At 40.8% G+C, this 23,360-nt stretch overlaps 1 protein-coding gene across 16 annotated transcripts in view; it reads left to right on the top strand.

Annotated features, from left to right (window-relative positions):
- Nucleotides 1-23,360, top strand: part of OSBPL6 (oxysterol binding protein like 6) — a 209,611-nt gene that overhangs the window by 56,604 nt on the left and 129,647 nt on the right. Inside the window, exon 3 of one of the 16 annotated variants that reach the window (XM_081242833.1) lies at nt 1,193-1,286. The exons of 14 other annotated variants lie outside the window; for them this stretch is intronic. The gene's annotated coding sequence lies outside the window, so the exon portion shown is untranslated. Of the gene's footprint in view, nt 1-1,192; nt 1,287-18,834; nt 18,891-23,360 lie in introns of those variants that run through there. One more of the 16 variants, XM_081242823.1, reaches the window with a different exon arrangement.

Here is a 23,360-nt window from a genome sequence, read left to right as displayed (position 1 = left end):
GTGCCCAAATGGAACAGAAGTTCCTTCCATCTATTCTGGAATCATTCTCCAGTTTCCCAAAATAGAAGCCTTGGTGTCATCTTCATATGGGGTCATCAGGAAACCTTGATGCTTTTCTCTTAGAATTATTTATGTTGGCCTCCTAATTAGCCTCCCTTTCAGTCTCACCCCACTCCTGAAAGTCTTCCGTTCCGCTTCTACAGTTACCTTCCTCTCAGTTTAGTCTCATTATATCACTCTCCTGATTAAAGGTCCCTGACTCCCATTTGTCTTCCCTAGAGGCAAGAGCCTATGCCATTCATAGTGAATGCAGTAAACACTCAAAAATATTTGTTGAGTGAATAAATCTGGTTCCAATCTCGCGTGTCAACTTTTATCTCCCTGTGACCTGCCCCCATGCTGTTGTGTACCCGACTTCTCACCATTTCCCAAACATCTCCAGTTCTTAGCTGTTTCCTGCTTTTGTTGGTTTTATACTTCTATGTCCCTTATTAAATTTCAACTCAAACCTATTTTCTCTTGGGCACCTTATAAATTATTTTTCTGTTCTGAAGAAAGCATCCTTTTGTCTTTTTCTTCATTTTCTTTGTTGAATCCAGTCAGCTTTCATTGCATCTCTTCCTTTTTTGTTCTTGTCTATTTCTGTTGTTAATTTTTGTATTTCTGATTCTAGGTGATTTTTAAAAAATTCTCCAAGTGCTCGTGTGAGGATATTTAATTCAGTTTGGAATGTGGTGTTAACGGTTTTCTTCTGCTTCGTGGTTTTTGGTGGGAAGAATTTTCAGCAGCTGTTTGATTTTATGCTGAAAGTTTTCTATCGCATTTCATGGGTGTGTTTCCTGGTTCAGGAACTCTTATTTCTGTCAGAGGGGCAGTTTCATCAAAGGATGATGATGGTGGTGGTGATGGACGTGAGGGTCTGAGGTGTTGCAGTATCCTTAATTTCTCCTTCTAAGGTCCTTCACTGTGATGGCACTACTCCTTCCTTTATTTCTTTCTCATCCAGAAGCAGTACTTCTCTGAGGCCTGGGTCTCACCTTCAAGCCCTTTCTTGACATGTAGCTGGTACTGAGAACTACCAGCTCTCAGGCCTGTGTGTGGTACGTGAGCTCTTGGTGCAGGAGCTTCTTTCCCCCTTTGCAGGTGATTTTGTTTGTACTTCACCTCCGTGCCCCTGTTCTCCTTTTCACAGAGCTTCCCCACTCTTCATGCTCACTGGTTTCCGGCAGCACCAAAGCAGTAGCAGGAGCTGCATTGGAAATTGTTGTTTATTTCTCCACTCACAGGTAATTTGAAGTTTGTGGTATTCTCTGTCCCTAATAATGCTGAATGGCTTGGGTCTCATGATCATATTTGCCCTCTTGTTGATTTTGTGGTCTTTGGGGGAGGATGTGTAGAGTAATTTGGTCCCATGAAGCTGTCATTGTCCTCCAAACCTGAAAGTTCCTGCAAGGAAAGTTATATTCTCCCCACTTTTAGATGAGAAAACTAAGAAAAGCTAAATGACTTGGCTAAGATTACACAGATACTATGTACTGGGAGAAAAGGAGACCTTGTTCTTTTGCTTACATCAGAAAACGTTTAATCTCCTGTTGTGAAGCTTATTTATGGTTTGGCAGAGGGTCATTGTAAACTTTCTTGATAAATTTTAAGAGTGCTATGAGGAAGTGAAGGTCCTCTGAAAATGTTTAGTGTTTCTCTCAAAGAAATTTCAGGTTTGGTTGTGGCTGTGAGGGTATGTAAATGTGTACAAACTGAAAGTTTGTGTGACTTTCTCTTTTTGCAACGAAATGAAATTTTTTCTGTGATTTTCTCTCAGTGCATATTGTTGAAGATCAACAAAGAACGTAATCCAGTTTGTGACCCTGATGTTAGTTGTGTTAGGGTTAGAAAAGGACAGCCACTGGTGGAAAACATGGTTCTGTTTCGTTAAGGAAGGATCAGGAAATACTGCTGTCTGTGCCTGCAACAGCGTCTGCTTCCTTTCACTGCAAGGAGGAGAATGGAGATGTTGTGTCATGTCTTCAGTCTCAGTGTTTCTCCTGCGCTTTGGTTTGGGGATTTGAGGTCTAAGAGTGTTGGGTATTTTCGTGGTTTGGGGATTTGAGGACTAAGAGTGTCGGGTATTTTCGAGGAAGAGGTGAGAATGCTCTGGCTTGTTTCATTTTCTGTCTATACGAGTATCATCTACTTATGCTGATATTTGAAAAATAAAAGAGTACTAAAAAAATCACCTCAAATCTTATTATCCAGAATTCACTTTTGTTGATTTTCTGGTATTGTTTGCCCTGTTGGTAGTTTTTTTGTTTTGTTTTGTTTTGTTTTATTGTGTATTTTTTTAAAAAATAAAATACTATATTGTGTGTGCTAGTTTGTAGCCTACTTTTTTGATGTACTGATAAAATGTGAACATTTTTCCAATAAATCATCTATGACATGATGTTTAATAGCTATACATTTAGTCCCTTATATAGATGTGCCATACTTTACCTAATCAGTCTGCTATTGTTGATTTAGGCTGCTTTAGGTCATTTTTGCTGTTACAGCATTATAGTGAATGTTCTTGCAAATGTATCTTTGTATACACTTCTGATATGTAAGGAGTTACTGATTCTCCTGTTAAGATTGATTGTCCTTTTTTAGTTTGGAGAAATAGAATTAAATGTACAGAACCTTTTTACGTCTATTTCCTTTGCTTCAACTTTTCAATCTTTGTTTTGTGTTTGAGTTTAAGGAACTCCCTGCAGGCTCATTCCTTGACCCTCAGTTTTTCTTCCTCCAGCCTCACTCTACATCAAATTATTCTATTTTCTACAACTTCGGGTGCCATCTCTATGCTGTTGACACCCAGACACTGACCTTGTAGCCAGTTTATAAGTAAATCTTCAATTGCTATTATAAAATCTCTAACTAGATGTTTGATTCACAATCTGACAGCAGAGCATACTCTAACCCTGAACATGCATGATACTTCCCACTGTCTCCCAGCAGGAGAGTTCTGGGCTACAGAGCCGGGTTTTCTAACTGCCTGTTGGACATTTCACTAAGGTCACCGATAAGACATTTCAAACTTCAAATGCACCAGGGAAGCCCCTCTGATTTCATTTTAAATGTACTTCCACCGAGCAGAAGCCTTCTCAGGCCCCTGATATAAATGAGGATTCTCCCTTATGTCTCAGACTTCTCCTCCTCACCCTCACGGTACCCAATACGATTTATAGACTCATAATCTTAGACTTAGACTCATTTATAATATAATCTTGGACTCTGAGGGATTATTTATCTGATACCTTCCTCCCCGTGCCACCCCACCTGTCAGTGCCCTGAGAAGGCTGGGGCTGTGTCTATTTTGTTCACCTTTGAACCTCAACCCTAAGTACAATCCCTGGCAGATAGGAGACATTCAGCAAATATTTGAGTGAAAAAAGAAAGAATAGACATATTGAGCTCCTTCCAGGCTGTACCTGGAAGCGAGATGAGCTGAGACGTCTCTTTCTCCGTACAGGGGTGAGGATGTGTATTTGATTCTCTGTTTGTCCAGGCGGAGCCCAAGGACTGAAGGCCTGGGACTCACGTTTAGGCAAACAAGGGAGTGATGGGCTCAGGGAGTGAAAGATGGTCCATAGTGGGGGAGTAAGAATCAAAGGAGGGTAGAAAGAGCCACAGCTCTGCTTCCGTCCCAGTGGGAGAGCCCATTGTGATCCCTCATGGGGGTTGAAGGATTGAATTAGAGCCGGTTCTTAAAGGTTTTGTTTGGTACGCCCTCTACTCCGTCAATATTGTAAAGCCGAACTTAGCAACAGTTACTATGGGTTTCTTTTCTTCTTTTTTCCTGCTCCTCTCAACTAGTGGAATATCTGTGTTTAATTTTCTGTGGCATAAAATTTCAGTAACTGTGGATGTGCCATGTCTGCTTACAGGGGCTTGCCGTGGGAGCAGAAAGGAGGTTACAAGGGGCCTTCAGGGTTGATTACTGCAGAGGAGGGGGCGTTCAGCAAGGGCCTCTCAGAAACCATAATATGTCCTTCTGGCAATCCAGTCTGTCCTACGAGGCACCTGTGTGGGGATCTTTTAAGGCTTCGGTTTTGAAGGCAGTTTTTTCCGATCACGCACTCTTCCTGCCTAAAGCGGTGAAGCCACAGAAGAACTATGTTGAGTTAAATTCTAAATTTAATGACAGTACCCTCATAGGCACTGGTGCCAAAATGGAGACGATTTCTGTATTCCTGTTCTACTGCATTTCCCTCATCAGACTACAAATAATGGTGGCAGCAACCATCCTACACATGTGGCTGTCATTGTGTAATTTCACCTTTTGAAATGCTGGACTCTGAGCACAAAGAAATGTGCTTTCTCATATTTCCACGCCTGCGTGTTTATCCTTTGGATTCTTAAGAATATCTGAGACCAGAGAGCAGTGCTCTGTTGAAACTACACTTAACCATATGAGCTACTACATCAAAAATGTTCGCTGGGCACATTACAGATTGCAAAGACTGCGTTCTTGACTGCATTGGAAATAACTCGTGCACTGGAAAGCTACCATGCATTTTTAGAAAATTGTTGCCCAAAAGGTGTAGAGCCTTGAATGTTATCACGTCATTTCACCTTTTTAAATATGGGCTTAACGTTAGTCATTTGCAACAGGGATTGGCAAAATTTACAGCAGGGCCAGATAGTAAATATTAGGAGTTTCATGAGCCATACAGTCTGTTGCCAACCACTCAACTCTGCCCTTGCAGTGTGAAAGCAGCCATAGACACTACACAAGGCTGTAAGCCAATAAAAACTTTTATTACAAAATAAGCAGAGGGCAAGATTTGACCCATGGACCATAGAGTGTTGACATAATTAGCATAATTGCCCAAACCAAAACAATTAAAGCAGGGGAGATGACTTGAGTGAAACAAAAAATAGGAGACTTGCTCTCATATGGTCAGTGCCTAAACTCAGATTTTAGAGAGGAGCTCGAGAGTCTTTGTTAACTGTGACCAACTTAGATGCCATCTGCATCACAGATAACAACATGGGTTACTTGAGGCCATTTGAATAGAACTAAATTTAGATATGCAGAGAGGCATAGTTCCTACGCCATTCCTTATGATTAGTGCTAATACTGTAGACTGTGTTTAGTCAGCATGAATTAGATGTCTACTATTCATTCCTTCCTGACTTGATGAATTTATGGCACAACTGTATCATAGAATAATTTTGGATCTTTACTAAAATAACATGAGCATTTGGTAGACAGTACATCAGGGATTACCATGTGTAATCATGGCCCCTGGTGAGATCAGTATGAGGGAGCGCTAGTTTCTCTGCAAGTCCTGAGCATTTCTCATATAGGGACTGTAGACAGAATCTGTAGGAGGTGGCACATGTTAGAGAACATTCAAAACACCGTAAAAGAGGAGAAGTTGTCACCACTGATGAGTTGTACAAAACTAGGTTTCAGGGGGCCTCCCTGGTGGCGCAGTGGTTGGGAGTCCGCCTGCCGATGCAGGGGACGCGGGTTTGTGCCCCGGTCTGGGAGGATCCCACATGCCGCAGAGCGGCTGGGCCCGTGAGCCATGGCCACTGAGCCTGCGCGTCCGGAGCCTGTGCTCCGCAACGGGAGAGGCCACAACAGTGAGAGGCCTGCGTACCGCAAAAAAAAAAAAAATAGGTTTCAGGAATTGCTTTTGAAGGAGAAGTAGAAATGGATGACAAATTGAGTCGGTTGGTTATTTGCTTTTGTAAAGAAACTTCTTCCAGGATTCATGAGAATTTCAGACATTGATGACAAAATTTGATATGGGTAAAGGTTTGTTAATAATTCAGTGGTTTAAAGGAATTTTAGATCTGGTCCAACTCTTTCGCAGTTGGGGAAATTGAGGCTATCTGAGTAATATCACCATACTCATTTTCTTATTTTGCTGTATTATCTACATGCTATATATTCTGAAGGGATAAATTCAGAGCTAGCAAATCAGAAGTGGATATAACAGTTAGTGTTATTTTTTTATGTGCATGTTTATTTATTTTGCGGTACGTGGGCCTCTCACTGTTGTGGCTTCTCCCGTTGCGGAGCACAGGCTCCGGACGCGCAGGCTCAGCGGCCATGGCTCACGGGCCCAGCCGCTCCGTGGCGTGTGGGATCTTCCCGCACCGGGACACGAACCCGTGTCCCCTGCATCAGCAGGCGGACTCTCAACCACTGCGCCACCAGGGAAGCCCATGTGCATGTTTATTTTATCCATCACTGTAGTGGAGGTGGGGCTACCAGTTGCCCTATTTAGCAAATAAAAATATAGGATACCAAGTTAAATTTGAACTTCAGACAAACAAGGGATCATTTTTTAGTATAAAATTGTAGTATTAAATGCAGTATTTGAGACATACTTATACTATACGATTCCATGTTTAATTGACATTCAGATTTAACTAGATGTCCTGTATTTTATTTGGCAACTCTACTGAGAGAACACAAGATGAAAATTGAGAAAGACTAGCCATGATGGCTACCCGAATTGGCTGGCTTGCAAATCCTAGCACCCACCTGGAGAGCTTATTAAAAATTCTAATTTCCAGGCCCATACCAGAGAGTCTCAATCAGTAGGACTGGGGGTTGAGGGGTGGGGTTCAGGTATTAGTATTTCTAAACAGTGTCCCCAGGTGATTGTGCAAAGCTTTGGGGCCTGCTGTTTTGTAATGTGCACTCGCTGGTGTTCTCTGGAACAGAAGTTTTCAAGGAGGTAACTCTCTGGTCTGGACACCATTACTTTCCACTGGCTGAGACTCTTAAGAGTTTTGCTCCATCGATTGGGTATTTAGTACTACGGAGGTTGTCTTGAGGCTTACTTACCAAAATACTCAGCCCCTCACCTTCATTTCCTTCATTCACAGTGTGCTATTGGGGCCTGGGTTTAGGGGAAAAGTGGGGACAGATTCGATAAAGTGAACTAATTTGGAGGAGGGGGATGACGGAGGAATGGTTCAGTCTAAAGTCCTGTAGAGCTTCCTTTTCAAACACCCTGTTCTCACTAAATTCCTCTGTCCTTCCACTTGTCAGTGTTTCCTCCTATATGATAGGACTTAATTGTTAAAAATGACCTTTGAAGAAGTCATCTGGTCCAAAATCCTTGGGATGCATCTATTCAATCCTTGGTGTTCACATCGTCCTGAGGTTTGACCTTGATGTCTGGTTTCTCTGCTACAAGAGGTGGCAATCAGGATCTGGGTAAGCAGTTGAGAAGCGAAGCTCCTTGACTTGGTGGACCACACGGGCAGTTACATGGTTTTATGGACATTGGGAGGCTTTTCTCTTTGGCAGAAAAGCTGTACAGCCCTGTGATGTTTTAGAGAAAAAAAAAAAGCAAAGAGCTGGTGTTTAGAGAAAGCAGCATAGCCTCTTAGAGAAAAGATCCTTTCTATGGATAGGAGATGTTAAACTGTAAGGGGAAATATAAACCTAGAACCTAACTTGAACTAGAATGTGAAGGTTTTGCTAACAGGGTGATAGCTGGAGGGGCGGGATTTAGCTTCAAGCCTTGGTTTTTCTTGAATCGACCAGCCCTTTAACAGAGGTGTTGTGCAATGTTCTTTACCATAACAAAGGAATAAGAAGTGGACAGTTTCAGTCATGATTTTGTTAAGTAATTTCATATTCAGCAGTTCAGAGGGTCTTCCTAGGACCATCCTGAAATCCAGAGGTTGGCAGGGTTAACAGGTACTTTTTTTTTTTTTTAAAGATGATTTTTTGATGTGGACCAATTTTGAGAGTCTTTACTGAATTTGTTACAATATTGCTTCTGTGTTATGTTTTGGTTTTTGGCTGCGAGGCACATGGGATCTTAGCTCCCCAACCAGGGATTGAACCCGCATCCCCTGCATTGGAAGGCAAAGTCTTAATTAACCACTGGACCACCAGGAAAGTCCCTAGCCATCACTTTAGGGAAGTCATGGAAAAAAACAGCTGTGGCGTTTGAGGCCACCTGAGGAGCTCACCAGGTCACTTCATGCAGAACTAAAGGCCATGATGGAGAGCTGAACTGAAAGGAACATGTTCCCCTAAACCAGATCTTAAAAGACAGTGGCACACTGCAAATAGGCACTTGGTACATACATCTATTATTTGAAGATAAGATTAATGCAAAAGAATTTAAGTGATTTTCTTTTAACTATATTTTTGAACGAGAATGTGCTTATTTAAAACACCGCTTTGACATGCTTATTTACTTTGAAACTTGGTCCTACAACAGCACACCAGGCCAGCCTGTTTGTCTTCTCAGGGTACATCTTGGCTCTTGGAGATTAGCCTGGGATGTTAGAATAGAATCACACCGGGAAAACAAACACACTCCCTCTCTCCCCTGCCCCCTCTCTTTGAGTTCTATTTTGTGCTAGTTGTAAGGTTAGCCTAATAGACAGGTTTAAAAAAATAAATAAATGAAGCTGAGATGTCCACTGGGCTTCCTTGAGTTGAATATATATGTGCCTTAACATTGGAGAGCCAGAAGTTTAACGTCTAGCTTTCTAAGTATAATCAATTTGCATTAAGAATTTATTGTTTCTTATTCCTAATGCTGTGATTTTTATATGAACTAATGAGCATTGTTTTGGATGGGCAAGCTTCAGTGGATTTTATAAGAGTTGATTCTCAATTTTGAATTTGTGAATTATCGACATCATTTAAAATCCTAAACCATCTTCCTTCTGCGGTGTGGTTTTAGGCATCTTCTCTCAGCCATCAAGTTGATATGTGCACAAGACTTTACCTAAAGGCCTAAATTTTTGCATTATGATGCAAAATAAGTCATACAGTATATTTTGTAACCAAATATAAATAAGATTTGTGCTATCCTTTTTTTTTTTTTTCTTTGCGGTACGCGGGCCTCTCACTGCTGTGGCCTCTCCCGTTGCGGAGCACAGGCTCCGGACGCTCAGGCTCAGCGGCCATGGCTCACGGGCCCAGCTGCTCCACAGCACGCGGGATCCCCCTGGACTGGGGCATGAACCTGCGTCCCCTGCATTGGCAGGCGGGCTCCCAACCACTGCGCCACCAGGGAAGCCCTATCCATATTTTTGACTTATCAGTTTTATTACTGTTTTTTTTAGGCAGGAATTATTGAAAAACGAGTGTCTACACCTCATGTTTCTGTTGAAAGAAATATGTTAGTGATCTCTTCAAACATTTCGGGATGGAATGTGGTCTGTTAGTAATTACAAATCTTCATTATTATTAATTTTCTATATTTATTTATTACCTTACAGTTTAGAAGTTACTTTTATATCCATTGCCTTGCTTGATACTTAGCAACAACGCAGGGTGGTTTTGAGTGAGGTGTGCAGGGCTTGTTATCTCCAGGTTATAGATGTATAAAATGAGGTTCAGAAAAGGTCCAGAGACCCAATAGCTACTAAGTAGTGGAGAGGGGATTTAAGTTCTAATTTTTTTTAAAGACCTGTAGTCTTTTAAAAAAACATTGGAATGTTTCAAATGTGTACAAAGTAAACAGAATAGTATGGTGAATCCCCATGTACACATCACCCAACCTCAACAATTAGCTGTATAGTTTTGATAAATGGATATACCTGTGTAATTTACAGCCCTATTATGATAATTCCATCTCCCAGAAGGTTCCTTCATGCCCCTTCTCAGTCAACTCCCCATCCATCTTAGGTAACCACTGTTCTGATTTTTTTTTCACCTGATATTAGTTTGCTTGTTCTTGAACTCTTCATAGGAGTAGAATCTCTCAGTGTGGCTTCTTTTGTTCAGCATCATGGCTGTGAAGCCCTAGTCTCATGACCTAGAGTTCAGTGCTGTTGGTTCAGATGGGAGCTATATCTTCATCTCATAGTTACAGAAAGATGATTCCCTGAATGATACCCTGAGAAAACCCAGGCTCTGGCCTCATCTCATTATTGTTTGAGCTCACGTAGAGACGTGAACAGTTTTTCTTTACATATGGAGGATCCATCATTCTCTTCAGTGACAGCTGATTCTGTTCTGAGGGTTGGTATTGGAGGAGGTGCTCACCATGAAATAGTTTGCTAACTTAGTCATTTGCTTCTAAGGCATGCATCCTCACCCCTCAGGTCCTCAACTAATTTCTCCTAATGTATCTGCCTATATGTTCTTGGAGCCGTCTTGATCAAACTCCGTTTGAGGCTGTGCTGATATTTTACAGTCAAGTGCTGATAATTGTAAGATCCGGAAAGTCATTTACCTGTCTCGTCATTTATAATTAGATTACTTAATGGTTCAGTTTTGCTAATTAAGTAGAAGAGAAATGATCAAAATAGTGTTTCAATTACTCTATCCAGATCTTGCTTTTCATTTCATTTTATTTAAAAGAAATCAGTGAGGACTCAGTAGAAGAATTAGATCCAAATGTGTTTTTCTTCTGTAGGGAATTTTCTTTGAATTCTTTAACTCAGTTATCTCTATTTTAGGTTAGAAAAGGCCAACACAGACCAAAAAAAAAAAAAAGGCGGAATGACTCTTAGCTTTTAGGGAAGAAATGTTTAAGAATTTATATAGGGAAGGCTCATAAGTAGAGCAGTGAACTCAAGGAAGGACTAATTTATAGATGCCTCTGGCTCCTTTGACAGGCAGCAGTTTCTTTCCTAAAGTAAGTTTACATACTGATGTTGCTGAGTGATTCATAGTTTCTTTAATTGATTGGAAGGAAGAGAGCCTGAAAGGTAAAAATAACTTTGACTTTATTCCCTTTGCTGTGTGTTTTGAGTCAATACTCGATGACTCGTTTCCCTGTATTAAACTTTTGAAGGATGTGACTGGCTTCTGGTAATCATAGCAGCCATTGATGATCATTGCTGAGGTCCCATTCATTCACTAGGAGATATAGAATGGCAGTCTTCTAATTCTAACATTTTTCTTCAATTATTAGCTGGAATAAATTATTAGCTTCTATAAAGAGAAACTGTTTTGTATCAAGGCCTCAATATCCTGAGGTATGGCTTGTAATAGAAAAGCAGGGTAACTGCTGATTCTTTCCCTTTATTTACCAGTTTCAAAATGAGTTGGTTAGCTGGCCTCCTCTAAAGGTGACCAATAATTTTTTTTTTTAAGATCATAATGAACTTTGGGATTTAAACACATTTGATATGTTTCAATCCATTTGCAGTAATTATTTTATTTGATGATCAAATTGTCCAGTGTTTGGCCAGGGGAGCCTCTTCCGGTTGGCTTCTGAGCTGTATATATGGTATGTATGTATGTATCTATGCATGTATGCATCAATCAATCATCCATTTATCTATATTTCTATTTATTTATAATATGGTCCTGCCGGTCTTCAATAACAAGATGTTCCTAGCTCATTGTACCTTTTGTTTCCAGACCTGAAATCAGCCACTTCTCCAAGGAGTTCTGGTTCCTTTTAATGGAAATTGTATTTCAAGACACAATATTAACACTAGCGGTGGTGATTGCTACTTGGTTTGTCATTATTTGTAGGCCTTTTCAGAGGGTAAAGTTAGGAAATCTTACCTTTACGTAAACTGCTTCGTGAATTCATACTGATACTTCCAATTCAGATCGAAGATTGTTGAAAAATGATGAATAGGTGGAACAGAATGGGGTGAATAAGCAAGGGCTGTAAGACAATGTAAAAGGCGCTAAGGAAATAATTAATGAAATTATGGAAAATAGAACTGCAGAGGGATCTTAAAATAGACATGGTCTTGGTTTTCTACCTATTCCTTTGCCCTTTCATAAAAGCTAAGTTGGAACCTGTCTGAGTGGAGAAGAGGTTCAGGAAGGTGAAGCTCAAATATTAGTTACTGGCTTCAGCAGTACAGAAATGGCTGGAGGCCTCGATGTGAAGTGACCTGTGTGAAGTGAAGAGATCAGAAAACAGATTACAGCAATTCAAACGGAGAATTTTGTATTGAGCAAATTTCAACTTTAGTTGACCCTCCTGCAACTGTTTTCTCACTTTGAACTTTTTCTTGGAAAAAGGCTTTAATCTCTAGCAGTGAGAAATTTGGTATATGAAAACAGGGCAAAGTTAACTGCCGGCAAGCCCCTTACACGCATGGTGGTTCTGGTTTTCCTTTTTGGTCAAAAGAGCTCTTGGTCATCATTTTTGTCAGATTTCTCCTACTGATCTTAACTTTAATGTTGTTGCTGTTATTATTATTTAATAAGAGGCAATATGTAGGACATTTTGACTAGTATTTTGTATTATACAGGGTGGAGAAAGAAGCCCAGGCTTTAGCATCCCCAGTTTAGTCTGGAAGGCATATGTGTTGATGTATACAGTCAATATCTAAGGCAAAACGTTGCATGTATGCATGTTATCATAATTAGAGAAACTTGAATTAGTTTACTTACTCCATAGGGAGATTCAGAATTAAATGCAGAGGTAAATGTCTTCTTTTTGCTTTGCTAGAAAAACTCCGCCCATACATGTTTAAAACGCCATTCTTGAAAGTGTGCCTGTTTTCAAATTGAATATCTACAATAAATGAAATAAATATGTTACATATCCCCGATCCTTTGAGCGTTAAATTTTCTTTAATGCATGTTGCAAAAGAGAATTGTTTTGGATGGGAAAAGAAATGCAAATGTTACCGGCTTTTAAGGTTAGTATCAAAATGTTAGCAAAACTCCTTGGAGAATCTGTCTCCAAGGGGAGCATTTCATGAATCAGGATACATAAATGAAGTGTTATTGTTTTTCTTTAAACATAGTATTCATTTTTTTTTTTTTTTTTTTTTTTTTTTGCGGTATGCGGGCCTCTCACTGTTGTGGCCTCTCCCGTTGCGGAGCACAGGCTCCAGACGCGCAGGCTCAGCGGCCATGGCTCACGGGCCCAGCCGCTCCGCAGCATGTGGGACCCTCCTGGACCGGGGCACAAACCCGTGTCCCCTGCATCGGCAGGCGGACTCTCAACCACTGCGCCACCAGGGAAGCCCCATAGTATTCATTTTTAAAGAAGAAATGTTAATACTTTGAAGTAGACATCAGTGAAATGCAACATTATAAGGACGGGTTTCCTTTCAATACTTCAACAAAAAAATAACGTAATAGCCTCCCTCTCTAGGGCTATGGGATCCAATGGATTAAAGACGGAAGAGACTGGCCTTCATTAAAATTAAAACCTTCTACTCTGTGGAAGACAATGCCCAGAGAATGAGAAGACAAACCATAGATTGGGAGAAAATATTTGTAAGAGACGCTTCCGATAAAGTATTGTTATCCAAAATATACAAAGAATTCTCTACAAACTCAGCAATAAGAAAACAAACAACCTGATTGACAAGTGGGCCAAAGACTATAACAAACAGCTCACCAAAGAAGATACACAGATGGCAAATAAGATACAAAAAGATGCTCCACATCATATGTCCTCAGGGGAATGCAAATTAAGACAACAATGAGATACCTCTACACACCAGTTAGAAGGGCCAAAATCCAAAACACTGATAACACCAAATGCTGGTGAGGATGTAGAACAACAGGAACTCTAGGTCATTGCTGGTGGGAATACAGAAATGGTATCTGCCACTTTGGAAGACAGATTGGCAGTTTCTTACAAAACTAAACATACTCTTACCATACAATCCAGCAGTCACACTCCTTAGTATTTACCCAAAGGACTTGAAAACATATGTTTACACAAAAGCCTGCACAGGGATGTTTATAGCAGCTTTGTTCATAATTGCGAACACCTGGAAGCAACCAAGATGTCCTTCAGTAGGTGAATGGATAAATAAACTGGTATATCCAGACCATGGCATATCACCCAGCACTAAAAAAGAATGAGCTATCAAGTCATGAAAAGACATGGAGGAACCTTAAATGCATATTACTAAGTGAAAGAAGCCAATTTGAAAAGGTTACATACTGTATGATTCCAATCTTATGACATTCTGGAAAAAGCAAAATTATGAAGACAATAAAAAGAACAGTAGTTGCCAAGGGTTGGGAGGTGAAAAGGAATGAACGGGTGGACACAGAGGATTTTTAGGGCAGTGAAAATACTCTGTAAGATACTATAATGGTGGATACATGTCATACATTTGCCCAAACCCATAGAATGGACAGCAAGAGTGAACCATAATGTAAACTATGGACTTTGGGTGATTATGAAGTGTCAGTGTAGGTTCATGAGTTGTAACAAAGGTACCAGTCTGGGGGGGCGGGGATGTTGATAATGGGGAGGCTCTGCCTGTGTAGCTGCAGGGGGTATATAGGAAATCTCTGTATTTTTTCCTCAGTTTTGTTGCGAACCTAAAACTGCTCTAAAAAATAAAGTCTTAATCTTTAAAAGTTCGTGGAAAAAGTGGTACAAAGAAATGAGAACTTTTGAGTTTCTGTATCTCTCACTGTTTCTTGGGATTAATGAATTGGGAAAATATAAAATAGAGGTGGAGAATCAAATACAGCTGAAATTCAGAGTTGGAGAAAGTATGTCTACATCCCATATAACACTCAATATACCCAGTACCTGGTACTTTATTATCCCTTGTTTTATCAGAAGTTCAAGATTCAGTATTTTGTAGATATAGTTCCAAACTTATAATGGAAATGGATTTTAAAAATTAGATTTATTTTTTAACCTTTTTTAAAAAGCTGTTATGAAATGATGGGTTTCTCCATCATTTCTCCAGAAGCAAAGTGTTAGTGTGATCCTGGACAAAAGTACACATAGAATAGTCTGTCAGAGCTGGAAGGAGCTTTGCCATCATCTGGTTGCCTCACATCCTCAGTTTATAAATAAAGAGACCAAGCCTCAGCAATGCTGCTCAGTGACTTGCACAGAGTGACACACTTTGAAGCAGCAGAGCTGTGACTAGGAACCCAGACATCCAATCCCTGGTCAGTGTGTTTTCAGCTGTATTGGGATGCTTGGTGATTGCATCTTTCTCTCTGTCTTCCACATCTTGGTTGGAAAGCTTAAGGGCTTGCAGAGATACTGAAATACATGTGTGTATGCATTATTCAGAAGAGGCACAGAAAATTCTCAGTATCTTCTAAAATGATGATGATAAATTTAAACTTGGCTTCAGGATATCAGGAAGCCTCTGACAGTGTAGCCTTTTGGCAAGTGCTTTTACCTCTTTTGCTGGCCAGAGTCACACTAAGCCCATATTCAGAATAAAAAGGGGGACTGTGACATGGTAACATGATGCTCAGGGAGCTCTCCGGTGCAGGTGCAGGGCCTCCTTTCCTTATGACTAACGGTTGTGTTGGGACACAACTCACGCAGTCTTCTTTTTTTTTTTTTGGGCCACACCGCATGGCTTGTGGGATCTTAGTTTTCCGACCACAGATTCAACCAGGCCACGGCAGTGAAAGTGCCAAGTCCTAACCACTGGACCTCCAGGGAACTACTTTTGTACTCTTCTAACTCATGAATGCCAGTTGCTTTGTTCCATAAGATCTTCCAGTTATTCTTGAGTTTTGAAAATTATCTGACCAGGGGAAAGTAAAATCCATAAACATGAAAAAAAGTAAATTAAGTCCTTGAAATACTTGATTATTCTGTCATGTAAATGTCCAAACTGACCATCACATCAACTCTGTGGATTTATAGGACATCATCTCCTTTTAAGACCTTATAGCAATTCACAAATGTTGATTAGTGAGTACTGACCATATACCTCCTTGCATGTCTTGTGAATTCTGTAAGGAGATTGGAAATAGTTTTGGCTCAGAGTAGTAAGGGCACATTTCACAGGTGTATTTTTTCCATCAGTGCCATGGGGAACAGGACCGATTATACGTAATTTCTGAACTGTGTGACTGAACTATGTGGATTATGAGGACCCTTTAAACACACAGAATTTCATGGCTTTCAACATGGTAAGAATTGGGTTTAATGTATTCAGTCTACAGGCAATACTTGTTGATAGGTGCATTTGTGAGGCCCTCCCCGCCCCGAAATAATTTCATAATCTCCAAGGGGTCCCTGGGCCTTCGGTTGGGAATCATTGGTGTAGACCTCCAGGGAGTGTGAAGAGTATTATCAGTGGGGCACAGTGTTTTGTTTTGTTTTGTTTTGTTTTTTTACTTTTTAGAGTTTTATACTGATTATTTGTTTCCTTTAAAAAAGTGTGTGTGTATATGTAAAATAACCAAATACAGCCCCAAAAGTTTGTACAGGACACTTTAATTTAGTTCATGCCGTTTTTCAAGTTCCAGGATTGAATAATTGTCCCACAGCTGTATTAGTGGTCATGGACTCTTTTCTGGTGGCTTTGACTTAGAAAATTTAGGCCAGCTTTTGTAAGCATAGCAACATTTTAGTGGCTAGTGTGATCTAGGTCAGCATTCTTTCCCCTACCATTGACCTAAATCTGACAAGACTGAAGCACGTATGCAGTAGGCTGAATGTGTCCCCCCCCGAAATCCATATGTTGAAATCCTAACCTCCAAGGTGATTGGAAGGTGGGGCCTTCGGGAAATGCTTAGGTCATGAGGGTGGAGCCCTCATGAAAGGGATTAAGTTTCCTTATAAAAGGAACCCCAGAGAGCCCCTCACCCTTCGACCTTGTGAGGACACAGGGAGAGGATGGTGGTCTATGAATCAGGATGGGGGGGTTTCACCAGACACTGAATCTGCCCGCACCTTGATCTTGGCCTTTGCAGCCTTCAGAAGAACCATGAGGAATAAATGTTTTTTGTCCAAGCCCCGCAGTCTGGTATTTTGTTACAGCAGCCCGACAGACGTGGACGACGCTCTGTATTCTTAAACCTTTCTCTTCCCTTTTCTTTGTCTCTTGCTCTTCTTCCCTCCTTTATTCTTTTCCTCCCCTCTCTCTCTTCTTTTTTTTTTTTTTTTTTTGCGGTACGCGGGCCTCTCACCGCCGCGGCCCCTCCCATTGCGGAGCACAGGCTCCGGACGCGCAGGCTCAGCGGCCATGGCTCACGGGCCCAGCCGCTCCGCGGCATGTGGGATCCTCCCGGACCGGGGCACGAACCCGCGTCCCCTGCATCGGCAGGCGGACTCCCAACCACTGCGCCACCAGGGAAGCACCTCTCCCTTCTTTTTTCTTTTTTCCCTTCCTTCCCCACTTTGTTCTACAGATACTTGAGCACCGTGTAGTCTTGGGAAGCTTACAGATTAGTGGTTAAAACATGTGCTTCAAAAGAAATCACAGAAATCTCTAATTGCAAACTGTGATAAAGTGCTGAAGCAAAAATGTGGGTGCTGTGAGACTGTGACAGAGAGATGCAGCCCTGCCTGCAGGATCAGAGAACACTTCCCTGGGGAGCTGACAGTTAGGCTGATTTGGGATGAACTAGATGATAAAGAAAGGGAAAGATGTGTTTTCCAGGCAGAGAAAACAGAATGTGCTTAAACAACTAAATGGAAGAGCGGTAGACATGCTGTGGGATGAGGCAAGGGCAAATCACACCAAGGTTTGTAGGGCCTGCCTGTTCAGAATTCTGGTTTCAATCCTAAGAGTGGGTCTTACGTGAAATGCTTTTGTATGCCCAAGTGATTCAAGGACCACATTGAGCCCAATGAACCACTGTATACATGTTCTCTGATTTTCACGGGACAGTGCTAACCCCACAGCTCTTTACTGCTTCTATTAGTTTACCAGGGCTGCCATAACAGAATACCACAGACTGGATGGCTTAAACAACAGAAATTTATGTTCTCACAGTTCTAGAGGCTACAAGTTCAAGATCAAGGTGCCATCGGGGCTGCTTTCTTGTGAGGACGCTTTCCAGCTTGTAGACAGCTACCTTCTCACTGTATCCTTACATGGCTTCTGTGTGTGCTGGGGTGGGGGTGATTGATCTCTGGTATCTCTTCTTCTTATAAGGACACTAGTCCTATCAAATTAGAGCCCACCCTTTGACCTTAATTACCACCCTAAAGGCCCTGTCTCCAAATACAGTCACACTGGGGGTTAGAGCTTCAACATATGAACTGGGGGAGAGGGGAGCAGGGGAGACAGAATTCAGCACATAACACCGACCCATCACAATCTGGAGTGTGACTTGTGATGATTGTCCCCAGGACCATACCTCATGATTTACAGTGGGCAGGTGTCTTAGAAGAGGACAGACCTTAAAGCTCTGCAGCATTTGAGCTTCTCCCTTTGAATACCAGTGAAAGAACCAAACAGAAACAGATTCTGTCAAGTCACCATGCTCCATCACAGAAGCCCCACGGAAGCCACGAAGCTGGGGGTTGATCAACTCGCTGCATCTCTAAAGTGGGCATAGCTCTTGTTGGGGGACAGATGGTGCTCAGTCACTGTGATGCTGCAGGTCGGCAGGAAAGTCAACATGAAACCTTAACACACAGAGGCTGAGACTTGTAGATGCAACCCTCAGTATTGTGACTTCAGGTGATAACAGTTAGCTTCAAGAATCATGTGAGACCTGCTATATTTAACAAGACCACAGAGGAGAAAACTATGAAACTAAAGTAATCCACTGTTCTTGCCCTTTTTGTGAGAACAATGATAACTATTGTTAACTACATTCAGTTGTGTGGCTCATGCCTTTTCCTGGCTCTTTTAAATTAGTGATCCTTCGAAAAGTCACCTTTAGAAAAAGATCCTAGGGAAATGAATAAGCATGTCATTCTCAAGGGTATTTCCTCGGCATGTTGGTAGATATGGCATCGGCAGGGCCGTGAACACTCTAGAAAGGGGAAGCTAGAGAGAGGCATGGCTATTTTTGTTTTTGGCAGTGCATCGCAAGCTATCGGGGCAAGGCTTATCATTTTCTCCCCAGTGACATGAGCTTATTGATTATGTCTGTACTTTTCCCACTTTACCTCTTACATATTCTTATTATAAGATTCTATAATAGGATGAAATTATATAGGATGCATTTCAATCTATTATAGGTTGAAAGGGTCAATGAAAGAAAACTTAGAATAACAGAAGCCCTATCCTCCACTCTACTGGTAGGTATAGTATATGTAAGTATAAACAGTACTATCTTAAGTGTTTTGCAGCCTTCAGGCTTCAGGCTTCATAGGTGATGGAAAAAGTGAAAACCTGGAGAAGAGAACATTTGCCAGGAAACCTGAGGCAAAGACAGGTTCTATGATGTGATAGGCTAATAAATTATCAAACACTTGCTCTGTATAAGCCTCTGTGCTAGGCATTAAAGGGCACAGCAAGATTAAAAAACAACCAAGGAATTTACATATTAAGTTAGATTAGCTGTAAATCTAAGCAAAATATAAAATGTCAAGTAACTGAAGAAAAGTCCAGATGAGATGTCAGAAGGTGGTATATGATTTATTGCCAGATGATTAGTACTACCAGTGAAGAGACTTTCTGCACTAGCATCCAAACTCTGTAACAACGAGAACCATGCTTGCAGTGCTTGGCATAGTGGTAGGCGTTCATTGGAATGAATGAATGAGTGGTGTTTTTGCTTATTTGTTAAAGAGGTTATAACTTATGTATAGCAAAGTATACACATTCTGAAAGTAGACTCAATTAATTTTCTATGTCTATGTCTATGCGCAAAACTACCTCCAGATGAAGATATAGAACATTTTTGGCACACTGGAAGGTTCTTTCATGCCTCTCCCAGTCTGTACCACCCAACAGTAACCACCGTACTGATTGCTGTCACTGTGCATTAATTCAGCCTGTCCTTGAACTTCATATAGATGGAATCGTACAGTGGTTCTCTTTGGGTTGAGATTCACCCATGTTGTTGCTTTAGTAGTTGCAATAGCTTGCATCTGTGGTCGATTTTTTTTTCATTTCTGTGTATTGTTATTAATGGACACTTGGGTTTCAAGTTTGGGGCTATTATGAACAAAGCTGCTGTGAACATTCTCAGATTTGCCTTTTGATAGACATAAGCACTCACTTCTCTTGAACATATATCCATGAGTGGAATTTCTGTGTCACAGAGTAGTATTACCTTTAGCAGACATTTTTTCTGAAGTGGTCATATCAATTTACATTCCCACCGGCAATGTAAGAGAATTTAAATACAGATTCTGAATTGTTTTATAGATTTCAGTAAAGTTTATTCAAAATGTATAAAGACTCTGGTCATTCTAACTTGAGGGAGGGAATGAGTTTTTCCCAATGTTAGTATTGCTTATATTTCCAGATTCTGAACCCTCATGGCCACACAATGTAGGCATTCAGTCAGTATCTGAGTGGGTCCTGAGATACGTCCATAGCTCAGGAAAGAAGACAAATATAACAGCAGAGCATCGTGGCAACTAGTTATTTAATTCTGACTTTTATAGTTATCAAGGCTCCCAGCTTTATCCCTCGTCAGTTTCATGACGCTATTCATTCCACAATCCTAATTGAGAGTCTGCTCTATGCCAAGAACTCTTGTCCTTCTGTTCCTGCTGAATAAAATTAAGGATGTCAGGCAAGGCCCATAATAACACAGGGGCTGGTGCTGGGATGGATTCATGACCAGAGCTTCCCTCCACTCCTTCCTTAGGACAGGTTGTGGACTGCACCATGAGAGGAATCTCTGATAGGGCCCTGCAGCAGGATCGGGGGTGGGCTCAGGTCAGGTCTGCACCAAGTAGGACAGGAATTAAGCATGAATGCTTTCCAATAAATTCCTCAGTTTGTCTCTTATCAAGGAAGATCTCTTGTTTTCTTTTTGTGGGGAAGGGGATGAACAAGGAAAACCACAAAGCATGACCATGAGTTATTTGAGTCTGGATATATATGTAGTGTGACTGTTGGACAGACCTGCTTTAATAATAAAAACGGACATCAGGCAGCTTCTATGCACCAGCTATTCCTGTTCAGTCCTCAGCCCTATGAAATGCGTACTCTTAGTCACTCCATTTCACAGATAAGGAAACCAAAGAACAGAGAAAAGACATAACTCTCCCAAGGTCACACAGCTAGAGAGGGGCAGAGAGGAATTTGAACCTAGATGGTTCCAGAAACTGGACTCTTAGCCACTTACTGCCTGACAGTTACCTATTAGTTGTGATTCTTTGAACTCTTAAATTCATAGTCTTTATAAAGAGCCTCATAGAAGTTGGATATTTGACATGAACATTTCAATGATTTTTGCATGTAATTTCTCCCTGGGATGGCAAATTTGTAGTCTGAAGAAAGGACAGTCAGCCCTCATATCCGCAGGTTCTGCATCTGCAGATTTGACCAACCACAGATCGAAAATGTTCAAGGAAAAAATTTTCAGAAGGTTTCAAGAGCAAAACATGAATTTGTGGCGTGCCGGCAACTACAGGCATACCTTGGAGGTATCGAGGATTTGGTTCCAGAGCACTGCAATGAAGTGAGTCACACAAATTTTTTTGGCTTCCCAGTGCATATACAGATTATGTTTACACTACTGTAGTCTATTCAGTGTGTAACAGCATTATGTTTTAAAAAAACAATGTACATACCATAATTTAAAAGTACTTTATTGCCAAAGACTGATAACCATCACCTGAGCCTTCAGTGAGTCGTAATCTTTCTTGCAATAGTAACATCAAAGATTGCTAATCACAGATCACCATAACAAATATTGTAATAATAATGAAAATGTTTGAAATATTGCGAGAATTACCAAAATGTGACACAGAGACACGAGGTGAGCAAATGTTGTTGGAAAAATGGCACCCATGGACTTGCTTGACAGAGGGTTGCCACAAACCTTCAATTTGCAAAAAACGCAGCATCTTCAAAGTGCGATAAAGTGAAGAGCAGTAAAACGAGGGAAGTCTGCTTGTATTTATGTAGCATTTACATTGTGTTAGATATTATAAGTAATCTAGCGATGATTTAAACTGTATAGGAGAATGTGCATAAGTTATATGCAAATACTACACCATTTTATATAAGGGACTCGAGCATCTTAGGATTTTGGTATTCGCAGGGAGTGGAACCAACGCCCCACAGATATGGACGGATGACTGTATGACCTATAGAGGTATTAGAATAATCCATAGATCTCAATATTTTTGTGTGTGTGTGGTACGCGGGCCTCTCACTGTTGTGGCCTCTCCCGTTGCGGAGCACAGGCTCCAGACGCGCAGGCTCAGCAGCCATGGCTCACGGGCCCAGCCACTCCGCAGCATGTGGGATCTTCCTGGACCGGGGCACGAACCTGCGTCCCCTGCATCGGCAGGCGGACTCTCAACCACTGCGCCACCAGGGAAACCCCATAGATCTCAATTTTTAAAAAGAAAAAATTTAAATCTAATATCAGTTGGTCTGAATCAGAAGGTATGTAAACTGGCAGCCGAATATACTACTCAATAATGTCTGTGTATTTTTATATAAATTATGTATGTCACGAGAACTAAAGAATATCTGAAGTCTGAAAATTTATGAGTTAAAAAATCTCTACATAATTAACATTTGGACACCTGTCATAGGATATGTGCAGTACTAGATCCTGAATATATATCATCTGTAATCCCCAAAGCAAGTCGAATTAGGTTTCGTTAGAGCCCAAATCCCCATTTCTCAGATGAGGAAGTTGAAGATCAGATAGGCTGAGTAACCTGCCTAGTTTCATAGCTAAAAAACATCATAGTTAAAACTGGCATTTAAACTAAGCCTGTTTAACTCCAAGCCCCATGCTCTTTCCATGATGCCACAGATTTCTACTTGTGCCCAAAGGAAGCACTCAATTTCAAAGAAAATTGCTGTTTATCTGATATCATAGTCTACCCTGCTTTCTCCATCCATTTTTTAAAATCCGTCTATGACATCAAATTAAATTCCCAGAACAATTTTGAATTGTAATGGATGGCATTGTTCACTGTCTCAGCATTTTAAAATTTATTATGCTTTTACTGCCAGTATCATCTATCTAAATACAGGAAGCTTTAGTCATAAGAATGTTAATAGGCCTGATTTAGTTGTCAAATTTTTTTGTGGTCTAATGAGCAAACAAGTAAGTCACTGTGGAAACCACATAGAAATCTAGATGAATTGATACAGCAAGAGGCCTAAGAAATGGGCAACTTGAAATAATTCCATCAAAGTAGCATAGGAGGTAAAAGAGACTGACTCAAAGAGAAATTAGGCCAAGGTTATTCAGTTAAGCCATGTATGGAAAAAAGTACAGATTACATATACAAAACTTATACTTGTTTAGGGTCTATTTTATCATTTCAAACCACTGTATAATTTATGGTGATGCCACTGACAATGTGTACCTAATTTGTTAACAGATTTTAATATTATTTTGACCTCAGTGTGTATGTGGTGGACATATTTGTACTGTAAAAGAACATATAGTGATTTTATAGTTATTGTAAAAGTACTTAAGTTAAAAAAGAGTCTCCTGCTACCTGCCCGAAGGATTCAGTTGCCATTCCAGTAATCTGAGAGACACCAGCAACGTGATATTGGAGACTGAATGTTCCAAATGTCATTGATATGAAAACCATCTCAGGGAGCACACTCAA

This window comes from Mesoplodon bidens (assembly GCF_964165515.1).
Source record: "Mesoplodon bidens genome assembly, chromosome: 8".
NCBI classification, from domain to species: domain Eukaryota; kingdom Metazoa; phylum Chordata; class Mammalia; order Artiodactyla; family Ziphiidae; genus Mesoplodon; species Mesoplodon bidens.
Note: the sequence above shows the minus strand (reverse complement) of the source record. Positions and strands in the feature narration are given on the sequence as shown.